At 40.6% G+C, this 16,817-nt stretch overlaps 1 protein-coding gene across 2 annotated transcripts in view; it reads right to left on the bottom strand.

The window, feature by feature from the left end:
• The window catches only part of HIVEP2 (HIVEP zinc finger 2), a 127,072-nt gene that overhangs the window by 93,175 nt on the left and 17,080 nt on the right, over positions 1-16,817 (bottom strand). Inside the window, exon 2 of one of the 2 annotated variants that reach the window (XM_065732910.1) lies at positions 2,647-2,752. The gene's annotated coding sequence lies outside the window, so the exon portion shown is untranslated. Of the gene's footprint in view, positions 1-2,646; positions 4,190-16,817 lie in introns of those variants that run through there. The other variant, XM_065732918.1, reaches the window with a different exon arrangement.

Here is a 16,817-nt window from a genome sequence, read left to right as displayed (position 1 = left end):
GGCTCTTGTCCAGCACTCCCAGCTTGGCTCCCCTTAAACCTTCCACTGGATGATGCAATGGACTGCACTCCACATTATTATTAAGACTTGTTTTAGAACATGTTATAACTTAATATGCCCCAAATCAATATGATTTTACAAGATGTTAATGATTTTCCACACTGAGATAATGACAAAGAAAGAACAAAGGGAAGAGGAGAGCCAGATTATTTAAAATACTGGGAACTGCGTATCAATATCTAAACTACATACACTTTACTGCATCATGTGTTTTCATTTTCTTGCCACTTAAAACATCATAAAAATGGTACATATGTCCTTTCCATCTTCTCACTCTTTTACTATATCACATCCAATTTAATTTCCTGTGAAGGTCTGTAATCTTTTACAACGTACCTGTCTTAGAAGCTCTCTGCAATAAGCAGAGTCCAACTCCTCAGAAGGCCTATCTTTTATGGGTTGTGCTCCTGAAGATTAGTTTCCTGTTGTGATGCTGCATATGAACTAACCAAAGATGAAAACCAAAACACACAAAAGCAAACAAACAACCAACCTTCACTTCATTCTGATTCCTACAGTCAACAAAGGAAATTTCATTCTGATCTGAGTAGAGGTAATTACCTCATACAGTAAGTTCTCTCAAGGTGCAAGACATAGCACCCCTTGTTCTCAGCTCATCAGAAGCAGAGCAGTGAGGTGCCTGCTTCCTCTCTGTTGCCAACAAACACACAGTTCTGCAAGCAGTCACTACTTTGGCAACCACACCCCCCCTTAGAGAGCCCTTCTCCCAGTGATATGCCACCTGCGACCTAAAAAAAACCTGAAAATGTCAACCAAAACACATCCATTCAATTTTGGAAAAGGTACCTGTGGCAACAGGAAGCTATCCCAGCTGACCTACCAGCTCCTCTCCAGAATTCTGCCCATACAGAATGCTAAACTATTTCTTCAAACTTGTTTTACTTTACAAACCCTCCCACAAACACCAAAATAACTTATTTACAAACATATATATACACACACAGACAATTTTTTATACTTAAAAATGAATCAACTCAGAAGAAACAAGAGCAATAAAAGTCCTTATTCCTGTGCTCATCTTGAAAAGGTTCTTAGATATGGCTGATACAGGAGATATCAGAACAAACATTTAGAAGAAGTCTGCAAACTAATTGTTAATTGCACTTGGCATGCACGAGTGGCCATACCAACACACTAGCAGCCCCTTCAGTGTAAGCAGGATCAATGTTCTCTCACCTAATCTCCAGGATCCTCCTTTTCAGCATAACCACAGTGAACCAGATGTGGTGACTTCTTCATTATTCAGAACAGAAGTTATCTGAGTTGTGAATAGCTCTCCCAAAACACATCAAATTGTTTAACAAAGCAGGAGTTTCCTCTCCCTACTACCTCTAAGGCTTCTGTCTTGCTTTTCATCTTTTACATCATCAAGATGAACAGTAAATCAGTCACACATCTGACAAATGTCTTCAAAACTATTTTTAAAAACACAGCACACTGAATCCAGATAAACGTTTTTGGAGCAAACAATCATCCCTCCTTATCAATTTAAAACTTTTGAAGCTTCCTTGTAATTTTGTTCTGCGCTTATACATTTAACGCTCAATCTCTAAGAAGTGGCTATCAGGTAAAAAAAAAAATATTCCCCACAGGGAACTTTACTTAAAAGTCTCAGATGGCAAATGCAGTGCAACTCAACTCCCATCAGCATGAGGAAACATTTTCCTACCAGCTTCAGTGGGAGTTGGATGAGAACCATAAATCAGAAGATGCTCCATGCTAATGGTTATGTGGTATGCAAGCAATCATGTAGCAATTCTCATAAAACCAGTTTGCTTGTGATTTCACAGTACCTGAATCAGAAGAGTAAGAAAGAAAGACGTGCCAGATAGCAGTGATTTGAAATTTTTGGCCTTGTAGGCTTGAAATTAAATTATCTCCTTTCACACAATGAGGGTCTTAATCTTTATGTCCTTGTACAGGGTAAGGAAGAAAGATTCAATATATGGATTTAATTCCTATAGAAATCTTGTTCACAGACTGTATGACGTAAAGCTGAACAGCAAGGGAATAACTGCCATCATCTGGCTGAATTTGGTAAAATTGAGTTAATTTGCACTTCTTTAGGGAGTCACTGTGTGTGAAATTAATCTACTTTAGATTGTCCAGAAACTGAAAATGGAATGAAGGAGAAAAGCAATTAAAGACCTTTCCTAAACACAAAAATAGTAGAGCTTTAAATGCAGCAATACAGTTGAGGTACAGAACCCTTCATGCCAATACCACCACTGCTTCCTACTCAAGAAAGAGAACAGCAGGCTGCATATCTGCACATCATTGCTCTACCAGTATAACTCCACCCCCCAAAAAACATCGGTAGAAGGTTTCTAACAACATCTGTAAATGAATACATTTTCAAGATCGTATTTGCAGTTAAAACAGTTCACCATTCTGCATATGGACCAGGCCTAGCAGATAAACATCTGCTGGAACGGCTCACTGTAATTTATTATACATGTAGCTTAACATTTATTTCATCAGCTTTTAGCACCTTCGTGTTATTCTTACTGTGCTGCTCCAACCAGCACCAGCAGCAGTTAATGTAAGTCACAGAAGTTCACATACCATATATTTATGAATAACTGGTTTCCAGAGATGTGGCAGTGATAACATTGTCATCGTACGATTCAGGGTAGCTTGCTGTAGGTCACATATCAGGAGAGGGTCCCACCTGAAAACATAAATCCAGATATTGTTCATCGTACTCAGAGGTTTACTTCAAGTTTTACTAACCCATGTGTGTGCTTCAACATAATTAACCGCATTCATGCTCTTCTCAGGCTCACAAAAGTCATCCTGCTACTTCACAATGCCATCTCCAAACTATTGTTGCCACTGCTCCAGGTCAGATTTCAGGCACACTATCAAGGCAATCAAGGGAGTGACAGCAAGTTTTCACTGTCAGTGCATAAGATGTAACTGTTTGGTGGACAGATTTTATTACAGCTTTTCCATTTGTCAGATCTTCAAGCAGATAATACCTTTCACCAGTGCATGAGCATCCTGGCTTAACCTTTTTTATTTTTACTTCTTTTCTAATTGAAAATCTCCAGCTTAAAAGATGCAGCATGGGACCTCCTGCATGAACTATTTTCTTGACATCAAAGGATCTTAAAAAGAATTGTTTTCCTATTGGTGACTAAAGTCATATTATTTATAATAATTTGGTCATGTAAAATCACTTGACAGGTGGGCCTGTTTTTCAATATTTTGATAAATGCAGATATGGAAAAAGAGATGGTACCAACAGCATTGTTTCCTATGAAAAGATTTATGGCAGAAAACAGACCAACTTTCCAGTTCAAGAGCTAGAAAAGCTTTTTCCTACTAAAACCGATGGCGAAACCATAAGTGAGGGAAACAAACGGGTTCAGGAAACCTTAAAGTCTACAGCATTAAATAAATGAAAATTTGCTTGGACCATGTATCTCCTTCAGTAAGATTAAGGCAAAAATTAAGAAACCAATTTTTAAATTTTATTGACTAGCCCTACAGTGCACAAGGATATTTATAAAGCTATAAAACTCAGCACTGATACAAAAGCATTTTGAAAATGTGTATAAAATGACTTACAGGATACCCAAAAATACACCCAGAAGCACACTCGTATAGACAGAACCACAGTGATCTGAAGTCACATCAAAAATAAAATTGGAGTTCTATTTTTTAAACCAAGTGTCCCCATCCAGAAACCACTCTTCCTCCTGCTCCGCAAGCTGCATCACATTCTAGGGTAGGAGGTTTTCAGGAGAGAAGTCTGGTAAATAACAAAGAACTTTAAAGAAAGATGTTCTTAGATTTTACCCACAGTTTACATTTTTTAAATTACTCTAATGCTTCTTTGACTCTTCATACCTCCAAAGTGGCTTGGCTCTTGCATTTATTACGCTTCATTGGCCAGCCACAAAAATCACACAGCACTCCAGCACCGAATACTTCTGCATTTTCTGCCAGCTAAGCAAGTCCGTGTCTTCTTCACTCTGCATTTGGTATTTAACAACAAACTTAAGGTCGAAAGAGCAAACTCCATGGTCAAAAACAATAAAAAAAAAAGTATATACTTGCAAAGGGTATACTTCCAATGGCTCAACAATAATATGTTGTATCTCATATTTTCTTGCTCAGAAGCAGCATAAATACCAGTTGGAAAACAGAAGCTTCCATAGTAGAGCGTGTACTCACAGGCTCTACTCCAGGCTTTCTGTAGCTTATGGACCTATGTGAATTCAGCTGGGGGCTGCTGAAAATAAGTGCCATCCCTGGCTGAAGGGCAGCAGGTGATGAACACACACCCTGGCAAGGACAGATGGGAACATGGTGTGAACAGCACTGATTGCTTGTGAGCTCTCCCAATACAGCCAAACACAACCAGCACAACTTACAGCAAAACCCTAACCAATATGGGCTTCAGAACAAGTCCGCCTGGGGAATTTTGCAAGAAAGCACACACAGAGGACTCATCAGTCCATTATTAGTATGAATTGCTATGAATATTAGCTCTAGAATTCTAGTATGTATCTGCGTTCCCAGAAAGACACAAGTATAAAAGAATTAGAAAGTGTTATTTGAATTTGGTGGATGGCTTTAACATACAAAGTACACTTAGAAATTAAGGAGTAGATAACCACCAACTCTTCACATTCAGACCATTATAAAGAGGCTTCCTTAAAACACTTGTGTTTTCAGAGTGTTGGAATCCTTCTAATGACCTTAAACTTTGCTTCCCAATAACTGTTTCATCTATGAAAGCAAACTGTTCATTTCACATCCATTGCAGGTTTAAAACAAAAAACCACTTCCCTCCTAAAGAAATCATCTGTAGCACCTTTACCATAAAAGGATGCTGCTAAAAGTGGCTAGCTGTCTCCAACAGGAAAATACAGCATCACACAACCCATTCTTTTGCAGATTTATTAGAAGTAATTTAATCAGTCTTTCCTAATGATCGTATTTAACTTATATCACCTCATTTACGTTTTAAAAAACTAGCAGAATTTTCCAGGTGAATATTGTATTTTAACGTTTTGTTATTGCTGTCTGTTAATTGCACTCTTGGAAAACAAATTTTCTGAAACAAAAGCCCTAAATCATCACATAGATAGAAAAGAATGACCATGAAGTAGCTACATCTTGAACACAAATATATTATAACACATGGAACCAAATGAAATGCACGTCTAATGAGTTAGTTCAGAACTAAGGTGTTGCTTGCTACAGATTGGTATCATTCAAAAGCTATAGTCTACCTGCTGACTAGTGTCTTGCATGGAATAAGTTTGGAATTCTCTGTTTAAATCTCTCTTGACCCTTTTGCTCAGATTTCTTCACAGATTCTTAATCATCTTATTCATCACGGTCAAGGCCACAGTCTAGATTTTGAAGTCCACAAGGCACATACCACATTCAACACTTATCAGCTTTCTGCTCACAGCTGAGATGGAAGGATCCTGGAGAGCACACTGTAGAATACCAGAATTCTTCAAAATAAAAACCTCTTCTTTTAGAGCAGGAGGCAGTAGGGAACAGCTGTTAAGAGGAGACCAAACTGCTTGTGAATGTGACAACTTTCAAGATCTTTCACAAAGGTTTTTTGTTTATTGATTTTTATTTTATTTTTTGCAGAGACTTCCTAGTGTCTTTTCTTTGGCAATACTATAATACCAAAGTTCCAAAAATACAGTTTGACAGAAATTTCAAATCCTAGAAGAACCTGTTTAAAGCAAAGCCGAAACCTTTCCAGGTGAAGTAGAAGCCTTTGTGAAATCTGAAAATGTAAATGATATAAAAGATATTTAAGTGCATGGCTCTGGCAATTATGGAAATAGCTGGTGCAGACAGCAATAGACTGGAGAGCCAGCTCTTAAAATCTGGGTAGGGGAAGGATTGGAAACTAAAGATACAAATCAATACAGTCTCTACAGAAAGAGAGAACGGTAAGAAAATACACATAGCTCTTGTCCAAACTGTATATTTACTATGGCTAGACAGTAATCCCTAGTGCCATCTATTAAGACCTTCATTTCCATGAGCAGTACGTTCATACTTTTAACGAAATGCAAACATTAAGCACAGTTAGAAAAAATAAATGGAAGCTGAAATGCATTTTTTGCTGTCATCTCACTCTCTCACTAGTGTGCAATTGCTTCCCTAAACTAAATCTATTGGTCAGAAAACAATCCTGAAACTGTACTTATACAGAGTAACCAATATGTATTTCGTTATTTCACCTCAAAGTATTATTTTCTTATAATAAAGTGTGACACTGAAGAAGAAAATACGTAAACTTTTGCAGTGTAAATGTTCGTATTAACACGCACTGCATATTCACACCAATAAAGCTGAAGATGACTTACAGACATTAGAATATGTCATGCTCTGAGACTTAGCAAGGTTTCAACAATTCTTCCTCCACTTCCAATAAATACTGTTTGCTGACATGAAAAACAAATGAGATCTCATAAAATGGACAAAATACCTAAACTGACATGGTTACAGTGGCTAGGTACAGGCATCTAATTGTTTACTAAAATCAGGTCTATGTAGTAAGCCTCAAGAGTTCTCCAGATACATGTACTTCATTATAAATTCTTGAAAAAAAAATATAGCTTCTAATTACAAAAGAAGTACGTGCCTATGAATACTCTTTCAGAACAATGTATTTTAAACTGAAAAGAAGTAACTTATGATCTGTGAACATCTTATCTTGCCTGAAGAAAAAAAAGCTTTCTTCTCAAGAAATGTAAGGAAATGAGAAAGGAATTACAGTCCCAAATCTTACTTTTCTGGCATCTGTCTGCATCAGAAGTTAAGCATTACGTCACTAAAGGTGAGAAAACTCCTGTCTTAGTTCACTCGGGACGGACATCCAAAGCTACAGTGCAGACACCACAGCATGCATGTACTTTACTGGGCAGCAGAAAACTTGGATGACTCAGCTGCTTGTAAAATATACCAGACTGATATCCACATTCACTGAAGATCTCTTCTCTGTGCAGAACAAGTGCAGTGAAGCAGCAATGTGAGCTGCTTCTAGACCAGTGTTTCCAAACACTCCTTGGTTACATCCTGGAATGAAGAGGAGCAGTAGTTTCTCAGTGACCAAGAATTACGTGGCTGAGAACAATTCAGTTCTGCACTTGTATTGTCCTCACACTAATAAGCAATCAGTAAGGAGCGGGAGCAAGGAGAGCAGGAAAATGCAGCTACAAACATGGGATGCACTACAACAGAAATCTCCATGGAAGCATACGTATACCCTCTACCAGACAGCATCAGGGAGTACAAAATGAGACCTGACACGCTACCCTGCATAAAGCTGCACAAATGGAGCAGTAAGGAAAATATTGCATGAAAACCCACAGACAACCAGCACTTTTTTCTTTGATAACTCATGCAGAGGGCATTTAGAATCAAAAAATATCCACCAGATCATCCCTGGCATGATATACTCCATCAGCACTACCCAATTAAGTGCTTTGTTCTCTTTCTTATTATGATTTGCTTTGACCTTTCAGTTTTTTTGACAAATTCCTTTTCAAAATTCTGTGCCTCATTGTCATGAACGTTAGCGATCGCAAAATATTGAGAATGACAGGCAGTGACCATTACTGGAGGCTGTTGCACTCAGGCTGCGATGCAGTGATCATCCAGAGGCTGGGACACCAGCACGGCACAAGAAGGTCACCCATTCCCTGTCCTTGCAGATATCAGCACTACGAAAAACAGCCTCATAAGTCCAGATCTAACATCCAGAGCATTTCACAAGAATTTCTATATCTCTTCCAGCAACAGTCATGAAAGTTTCATATCAGAGAACAAACATCATTAAAAGTATAGTGTTAGACATGACAGCATGTGTTGGGGCTATGAAAGTAGAGGGAAAACACCCAGTCCCCTAACACCACGAGGACCAGTGAAAGACACAAAGACAGACAGAGACAGTCTGAAGTGGCACGAAGAGATCTGATCACTAATCAGAGACAGAACTCCTCTGAGAGCCACAGTCGTCTCTGCAGGCTCTGAGAGACAGAATTAAATTGGCTTAGTACTATATTCAAAAGTGAATTTAATTAGCTGACATTAAGCAGGATAAGTTTGCAGTACCATGTTGCTCTGACAAGCTGTATCCAGAAGGGTAAGTGGAAGGTAAAGTCGTATTTTCAAGAAGAGATCAGACATGCACCTATAATATAACAAAGCATCTGCCGAAGGCAGCGCACTGCTCAGGGTGGGCATAGCACTCTGCATGGCAAAGGATGGTCTGTGATAAGAGGAGCCAGAAGCACAAATTCTGCACATTTATTCTTACAGATGTGCACTGCACCTCTTTCTGATGTTGCCCTATCCATGAAGATAACCTCAGCACAACCTCTGCCAGCTCCTCCCAGCCAGATCTGTCCCCAGTGCCACCAGTGCACTGCAGCCGATGCCATTTGTTTCTGTCTGTGCCCTTAGCTGGGCAGCCAGAGCTGCTTTCTGCTAGCACCCTGCTGAGCTCCACCTGGCACCAGCAGGGAGTCAGGGAGAGGATGGTGCAGGCAGAAGTTGTGGCTGCAATCTAGAAGCAGAAAGCGATAACTCGAGCGTCAGGATAAAGCCAAATCAGGCGTTTCCCCAAGGAAGACTTGGAGGAAATGGAACAACACATTACAAAGCAAAAGCCTCACATATGTGAAACTTAACAACACTCCCCTTTGCATGACTCCTTCTGTTTGATGATGAACTTACTTCATCAATCCCTAGGAAGTTGCTGCTCCACTACATGCCACAACTGAACGGTAAGGTAAGCACTCAATTTAAGCCAGGAGTGCCCTTCCTCATCCTGTAGGTCCTCTCACCAGATCCGTATTTAGGTTGTGTGACCCTGCATAGCCACAAGCGGGTTTTAAGAGTAAGCTCTGCATTCTGCACACCCTTCCCTGGCACTCCACACATCAGCCTGCTTTACTTGCTTCTTATGCTGACAATCCCTCCTGCATATGCAGCCGAATTCCCTGCCACATCTGGACCAATAAATCTATTGTACTCAATTCTACCTCTGGCCCAGTGTGATCTACCAGCAGAGGCAAAGCAGAGAGCAGCAGCTGGCAGGAAGGGATGACATTAGGTATGAGACAGAGACCCAAGTTCTACAAACCACTGGACCTCTCTATTTGTTTTCTCATATAGATAGAAAACAATCATGATGCTTTTCAGCTATACTGAGCACCACAAATACAAATATTACTTTTTACTATATAAGTACACATACTTCACTTATTACTACATATATAAGAACTGCCCTCAACTAAACCCAGCTACAAATGGAGGACATACTATGTTGTAGTATTAATTCTTAATTATTTCACTCTCTGCAGGAAGCTCAAATCCTCAGCTGAGGGCAAATAAAGACATGAGATCTTTATGATATGAGAAACAAAACAATGGCCTGACATGACCTAACTAAAGTACAGGATACTACCTCCCCAGGGCAGAAATCTCCATACTCCAAAACTTCCTTCCAAGTGCTCTGAATACATTGCTAGACAAAGAAACATGAAATTCACTTTTGCGAGGCAACATTTTTTAAAATAGCAGCATCTAACATTATTCCATAAATCTTCAAAATATTAAATTAAAAATCCATATGCTTTTATATCAGAAGGGAGCTTTAAACTTCAGAATAAAACAAATTTAAGCCTGAATTGCAACACAAAGATTCAAGTAATAAACTCTAAATATATCAAAAGCTTCACTGGAGCAAGGTCTGCTGAAGGTCTAACAGAAGGCTTATGGTTCACACAGCGTCACAAGGCTGACCTTTATGCAACATCTGGTGCTGGGAGGGCTACCTTATGTGGCTGGAGAACAGACTCAGCTCTCAGCTGCCTTGAGTTTTAGATCTGACACTGGAAGGCATCTCACCACCTGTCTTTGATTCCCATGATAATATTTCTTTCCTCTCCTAATCTTGTCATATACTTACATTATAAATAGGGTGTGCCTTAAAATGTAAGTCAAGGAAGCCTACATCTTCGCAGAAACCTTCAGACATAATCATGGAGAAAATAATAAATCACTTATCTCACAGTTCCAACATTTCACCATTTCTACAGAGCTTCCTATTCGGCAAGAAATCTCAAAGGGATACATTCTGTCTTCCTTCCTAGATATCCTTTGTAGCTTTGTTTTCTCAGTTAAAAAGACCTGCAACCACACTGTGTGCAATGGCATGCCTGTACCTGTCTCTTCCCTACTAATTTCTCTACAGAGATTTAACAAATGTAGCAAGCTTAAATTAGCTACCGGGTTGACAGAAGTTCCTTCCAATCCCAATTTGTGCTCCAACAGATGAGAGGGCCCATTAGCGTCCTCCTCGAGGGAAAAATAACGGTGTTAACTTGTAAAAAAGCACAGAATCCCTAGAGAAAACAGCCATGTGGAGATGCAGCACTGCTAAAAGCTGAAGTCCACACCTAACCAGACACTTAAAGGTGCACCTCTAAAGAAGGGTGGAAAGGAAACAGGTCTGGGCACTGCAGCACACAGCTCAACAGCTTGCCTGTGGCTGTAGATACGAGCTGGCTCTTCACCAGACACGTTTGCCACCTCAACAGCAGCCGCTTCATAAGCACCCAGCCCCTACTCCTCCAGTTGGGCCCCCCAAGGTGGGGCACTGACAAATTACATCCCCTGAATCCATTGTTACACCAGCACAACCACAACAAACTACTGCTGCAGTCTGTTTCCTACAAACACCCTATACCTGGTGCTCATCATACATTTAATTGTACCCTACTCATACTTCAAACCTTTAAAGCCTTTACATTCAAGGTATGAATTGATAAACAACACTTTTTGTAGAAATCTCACCCAGAAAGAACAGTGAAAAATGCTCACTCCTTTTTAGTTCCCTACCCACAAATGTTCAGGACTGAAATTCAGTAATAGAAAGGTCCACCACAACTCCAGGCTTTTCTGAAACTATCAGATAAATATTTTAGACAACATGCTACACTACCATGGCTGTGTTAGTTGTATCGACCCCTTAGAGCTCTGTTCTTTAGACCTTTTTCATCAACTATTTTCACAGTGTCCTATTCCTGCATCTTATACCTGCATTCCAGAAACACCACAACAAGGGTCTTACCAAAGCTTCCCTAAAACTGGAGTACTGTTGCTTAATGTCCCTGATAAACAGGGGAAAACAGCACTGCCCTTTGACTCAACCATTTAAATTCAAGAGGGAGATAAATGCCAGCTGATTTGAGATTATCCCAAATCTCATCCTCAAAATCTTTCTCCATACGCAGAAACCTTCCATGTAAAGATCCTTCTGTGTGGTTCACCTCCATCACCCAGTCCCCAGAAGAGACCTCAGTAGGATCTGGTACCTATGAACAGACACTGACAGGATCCGTTCAAGTCTTACACTGACCTGCTAAGGACCAGCTCCTCCCAAAGATTCCCCCAAAAGGAAGCTGCAGTTTTCAAGAGAAATCATTCAAGTGAGTCCATGAAATGCTACATCAGAGTGATTGGGATAAAGTCTAGATTTTAGGCAACAGAAACAAAAATCCTGGAAGAATCAGACAGTTAACAGATTTAACCACACATGGTGAAGGCTTTTGAGTTTGTCATACTGGGAAGAATTGAACAAGTCCAGTCACCAGTTAGCACAGACGCTGCTATACTATCAACAACAAATACTGACAGGGATTGAGAAAGAATACAGGTGCATCAACAATGACCTTCTCATGAACATACATCTATCTAGCCTTTGAAAAAATTGATCACTTATGATCCATACCACCTTCACACTTTGTAGGGTAAAAGGCTGTAAAGCCCTCATCTCATTAATGTATCCCATAGATTTTTCCAGGGAGGCTGCAGTGTAGTAGCTGCAAATTTGAAAATCCCTCAAGGAGAAGTTACCATTTTAAAACAGTGGGAGAAAAGTCGTGAAGCTGTGACAAGCACAAATATATATATGCACACAAACATCTGAGCACTCATTACGGCTACAGAGAAAACGTTTCCTGCAAATCTGAAATGATACAATATTGCCTCACTATTCCATAACAATTGACTTTTACAAGTTGTAGGGTAAATAACCCTCAAGGATGGTACTCAAAAATAGTATGGAAGACGGAATATTTCAGTAGGTCTATATAGAGGGTACACAGATAACAAGCAAAAGAGGGTGGCTCACCTTTAGGATGATAAAGGCTTGCTGTGGACTCCACATGGGAGGGATCTCCAAGAAGAGATCCTTCCCTGGAGGTGGTCAGCCCTTAAATGGGTTTGGGAGAGGTGGAGCCAGGCTCCACCCCTTCCAATCACTCAGGTATATCACCTTCACCTGTGCCCCTTGTGTCTGACTCGTGCTCAACTCAGGTGACCAATCAGTGGTTCAGGACGTGATTCAACAGTTCCCATACACAGGTGTAGTAACAGATGAAAATAAAATAGATTAATTTAACTGCTGCCCTGTGGAAAAACACCGTATCTGTCATGAAATGTATCAAGTGTTATCGCAACACAGAAAAGTGGGGTGAATTATAATCAGCAGCAGTGAACTTATAAAAAACAGCTGTATTTATACACATTAATGTGTAAAATTATATTAAGACATTTATAGACATTGTTGAGACTTCCAAAATATTTTCAGTGTAATGAAAAACACAAAGAGAAAACTTTTAAAGTAATTTATTACTATTTCCCACACTTGATAAGAAAAAAATAAAAGATTGCATCAATTTATCTATTTTAATATCAAAAACATGTTTGAAAAGCAGTCACTGCTAGTTTCTAGCATTCTGTTCCCAGTTTTACACTTTTAGCAACTAGGAGTTTCATCTGTCTGTGGAGGGAAGATTTTGAGTGGCTAGAAGTGCAACCACAGAAATGGCTTGTAGCTGAAAGCCAGATGACAGCAGTATGGAGTGAGTAACGAGAATATTTTAGAAAAATTTTAGACTTCTTTCTATTGAACAACAGATGGGTTTTTCAAATGCAACTCTTGGTACAGCTTCACATGTGAGAAGGAAAATAATTTGGAATTCGCAAGAACAGGAGCAGATTGTTCCATGGATCCAGCTGGTGTCATTCCTCAGCCTTAAACTGCTGCAAAACACCGTAAGCAGAACAGCAGGAGCCCCAAAATTCCCCACCCTGTCTCCAGCTCAATAAACTGTTTCCATTCACAAAGTATGTACACCTATATTGAAGAGCATGTGCAGGACCCAGGGATTCCACTACAACTTAGGAATCTGCCTAGACTTAAAGTTGCACTTGAGTGTGTTGTGAAGCAAGCTCGAGGTACACCTGGCAGATATTTGGCCCAAAGTGGGCTCCCCTTTTCACTGAGTCTGTGTGCCACATTTGCTGCCCATCACAGGATTCTCTGCATTTGCTAGGCAACGCTCAATGAGGTGGCAGGAAAGGATGGGTGCAGTGGCATGCAGGAGGCATCCCAGCAGCAAGAACTGCAGGGCAGGAGATGAGATGAGCAGAAAGGATTCCCAATGAGCAGCACATCCTCCTGAATATGCCAGAAGGGTGACAGGGAAAACAGAAAGAAGTGGGCAGTATCAGGAGCACAAGTTCAATTGCTTAAATAACCTAAATTAGCACAGCCCTCCCTGCTGCCTTCACAGCACCAATCCTGTGGCATCACCTGTTCACAGCAGCTAGGGCAGAGCTATGAAAGGCTGCAAGGTCTGGGTACGAAGCAGGGATGAGTAACGTTTCCCAGACAGGTCTGTCAGTGAGATGCATCGTGTTGCTAAAGAAGGAAATTAGTAGAGAGTAGCTCTAAACTACTCTTCACCACAGCCAGCTCTGATTCCCAAACTAGTATTCATATAGCTTTGCTGCATCATTCCAACCAGGGCAGAAGGCAAGATAACTTGACTGTCCTTGGACACAGAGGGAGAGGTCACAACAATGAGTTTGGAGGGGACCTCTGGAGGTCATCTGCTCCCACTCCCTGCATCCTGATGGTTGCTCAGGACTGTATCATCATCTGGTATGAACTGACATTGCTCTGGGGCTGCCCAGGATGTCTTACTGACCCATACGTACCACAGATGCCATATAGTCTACCACACAAGGCCTACAAGAGTCCTTAGGGCCTTCCTCCTGCAGGAAGCATTGCTGTGCCCTACAGATCTGTAAACATTTTCTAGGGTTCCCACTTGCTATCTCATACCAGACTTTGCTCAGGTCAGTTACTCTCCCAATTTCCTAGATACTTTAAAATGCATATTTCACAAAGTTGAAAAAAGCCAAGGTAAAACCAGGGCATTCTGCATGGCCTGTATTTATTCTTTCCACATCAGAAATATCTTTGCCCCGCACTCTTCAAAGCTGCTGTTTACTCTAACACAGTACAACACAATATCTTACATTACAAATGTCCAGCTTGAATTTTACCAGTTTGTTTGGGAGGGAAAAAAGAACATATCCCTCCTTCTTCTAAACAGGGCATTTAACATTTGGACCCAGATCTACACAATTTGCCCTTCTCAGCAGCATAGTCTTTGACTCTGCCTCAGCCTGGCTGCTTCCACTCCCAAGCAAAGGAGACAGAATTGAGTCCTGAAGCTGCACGTAGCCCTGTATGGTCTGTAACAGAAGTTTACTCATAGTAAGTAGTGCAATTACCAATCACTCAGAGAATGGCCACTTAAAAGCAGACAAAAAAAGAAAATAAGAAAAAAGAAACAGTTCAAGTTTTGCAATTGGTGTTAGCACAAAGCTCTGTGTGGATCAACAGAATACAGCTTCTGCCTACATGACATCTCAGTCAGGTGAGGAAGTGTTACTGACATAAAGAGAATATTGCACAGCCACCGTATTTTTGTGCACAACTCGTATTTATGAATTTAACTCGCATGAAAATCAACGTAAGGCAGTGTGAACCTCACCCCAAACCCATGAGCTGTGTAGCAGAACCAGGAACTGAGTTAAGTCCCTCCCAACCAGCTAGTCACTAGACTGTGTTTCCTTAGGTAGAGAATTACATACAGCAAGTACATCACAGCAGCTGTATTCTGCTGAGCTTCTGTGATGGACCTGATGGACGGCAAAATATGCCAAAATAAAATAAAATGTATATTCTATGCACAGAACTGCTGCAGCTAGGAATCTTACTGTATGTAGCATGTTAGCAAAACTGACTAGCTGCAGAATGAATTGAGTTGGCACCACTATAGCAGAAAAGATTTGAATCTGCAAGTGCCTCACTGTGGAAAGCAACTGCTCAAGCAAGCATGCTCCATGCAGATAAACCAAATCTTCATGCTGCTCTTAGAAAAACAAATTCCATTCACAAAACAAAGCCCGGCTATAAACATCTCCAAGGTTTGGGAGGGTTCAAAGCCAGGGTCAGCTGAGGTGAAGAAAGAGAACATATGCATTTCTGGATGGTGACACAAGCTCTCTGGAACACAGACGTGTGTTGTGCTGGTGCTTCCAAAGAAATGCATACCACAGCAATAGCAGCACAGCATTGCACTCACCTCAGTAGGAGTGATGGCACGTTCAGCCCACCTCTGTGGCCATTCTTGTCTGGGAATGACCAAAAGCTTTATTTATCATTCCCCAAAGAGCAGAAGCATTATGAACTGCAACCTGACTGTGCCACAGCTGTTGCACATTCACACAGGACAAGTGACAGCACTGAGAACAATAGTAAAACCCATTGCTGCAATGAGGAGCTTGGTCCCTGCACCTCTGATGTTATGCTATATGACCTTCAGCATTACCTAGGGGATGATTTCCCCTTCACCCCCCACACACAGACACACACACAGAAGTTCTGGGGATGCAAAGTGTTTGTGTTTCAGCAACAAAATCTGGAGAAAGCATGTCCATTGCTCGACTCCTCAGATCATGCCAGGGACCACAGAGTACTGCAGTTAAGAGAAACTAAGTCTGCAATAACAACATTAAAGTACAACTCTTCCATCTTAATTGATTCAGATGAAAACTGTTTTTATTTTATCAACCTTAATTTACTTTTTTCTTTTCCTTGAAGAACTGCTTCAGTCTGCTAGGAAAATTCTTCCTGCTGATGGCTTGGTAATGACATATGACCAGAGCATTAAATAGGAAAAATGCAACACACAATGTATTTTTCTTCTTTACATATTTAATCCTATTTTGCACCTAGCCACTTTCATGCTGAGCATCTCAAGTTCTGAGTAATTACTGTAAATTAAATTTCACTTTCTTTTTTTTTTTTTTTTTTAAGCAGATAGAAATAGTGAATCTGAACTGGTAATTGTTTCAAGTTTTGCTGCAATATGAGAACAACTTGATAACCTGGGGATGCTTCAGGGGGTTGAATGGACAAGATAACACTGTCTTTTAAGAGAGGAGAGGAAAATGAGACAATTGCATACAATTCCCAGGGCAAGAAATCTCTCTGCAGAGCATTATGACCCAGACTATTAACCTCTGACGATCGCTCCAAGGACCTCAGGATTTGAGAGCTGCTCCTTGACAAGCCACTCTCTGTGCACGCACACACACCTCACCACCCTCAAACACAGCAGCTTTACAGTATTTTCTTTCACACAGCAGCCACCTGCTTGCCCTGCTTTGCTCACTCAGGTTGCTCAACAGAAATTCCAGCAGAAACCAAGGGCAGCATCTCCTGTGCTGTTCACACCATGGCTATAGAGCAGCCCTCGCTTCCCACCAAAGAGCAAGGGAAGGTCCCACAAAGGACTCTTAAATCCTCCTAATTA

This window comes from Cyrtonyx montezumae, unplaced genomic scaffold (genome assembly GCF_038088225.1).
Source record: "Cyrtonyx montezumae isolate F1298 unplaced genomic scaffold, pur_monq_1.0 scaffold_0, whole genome shotgun sequence".
In the NCBI taxonomy this organism is placed as follows: domain Eukaryota; kingdom Metazoa; phylum Chordata; class Aves; order Galliformes; family Odontophoridae; genus Cyrtonyx; species Cyrtonyx montezumae.
The sequence above is the reverse complement of the archived record's forward strand: the minus strand, read 5'-3'. Positions and strand labels throughout refer to the sequence as shown.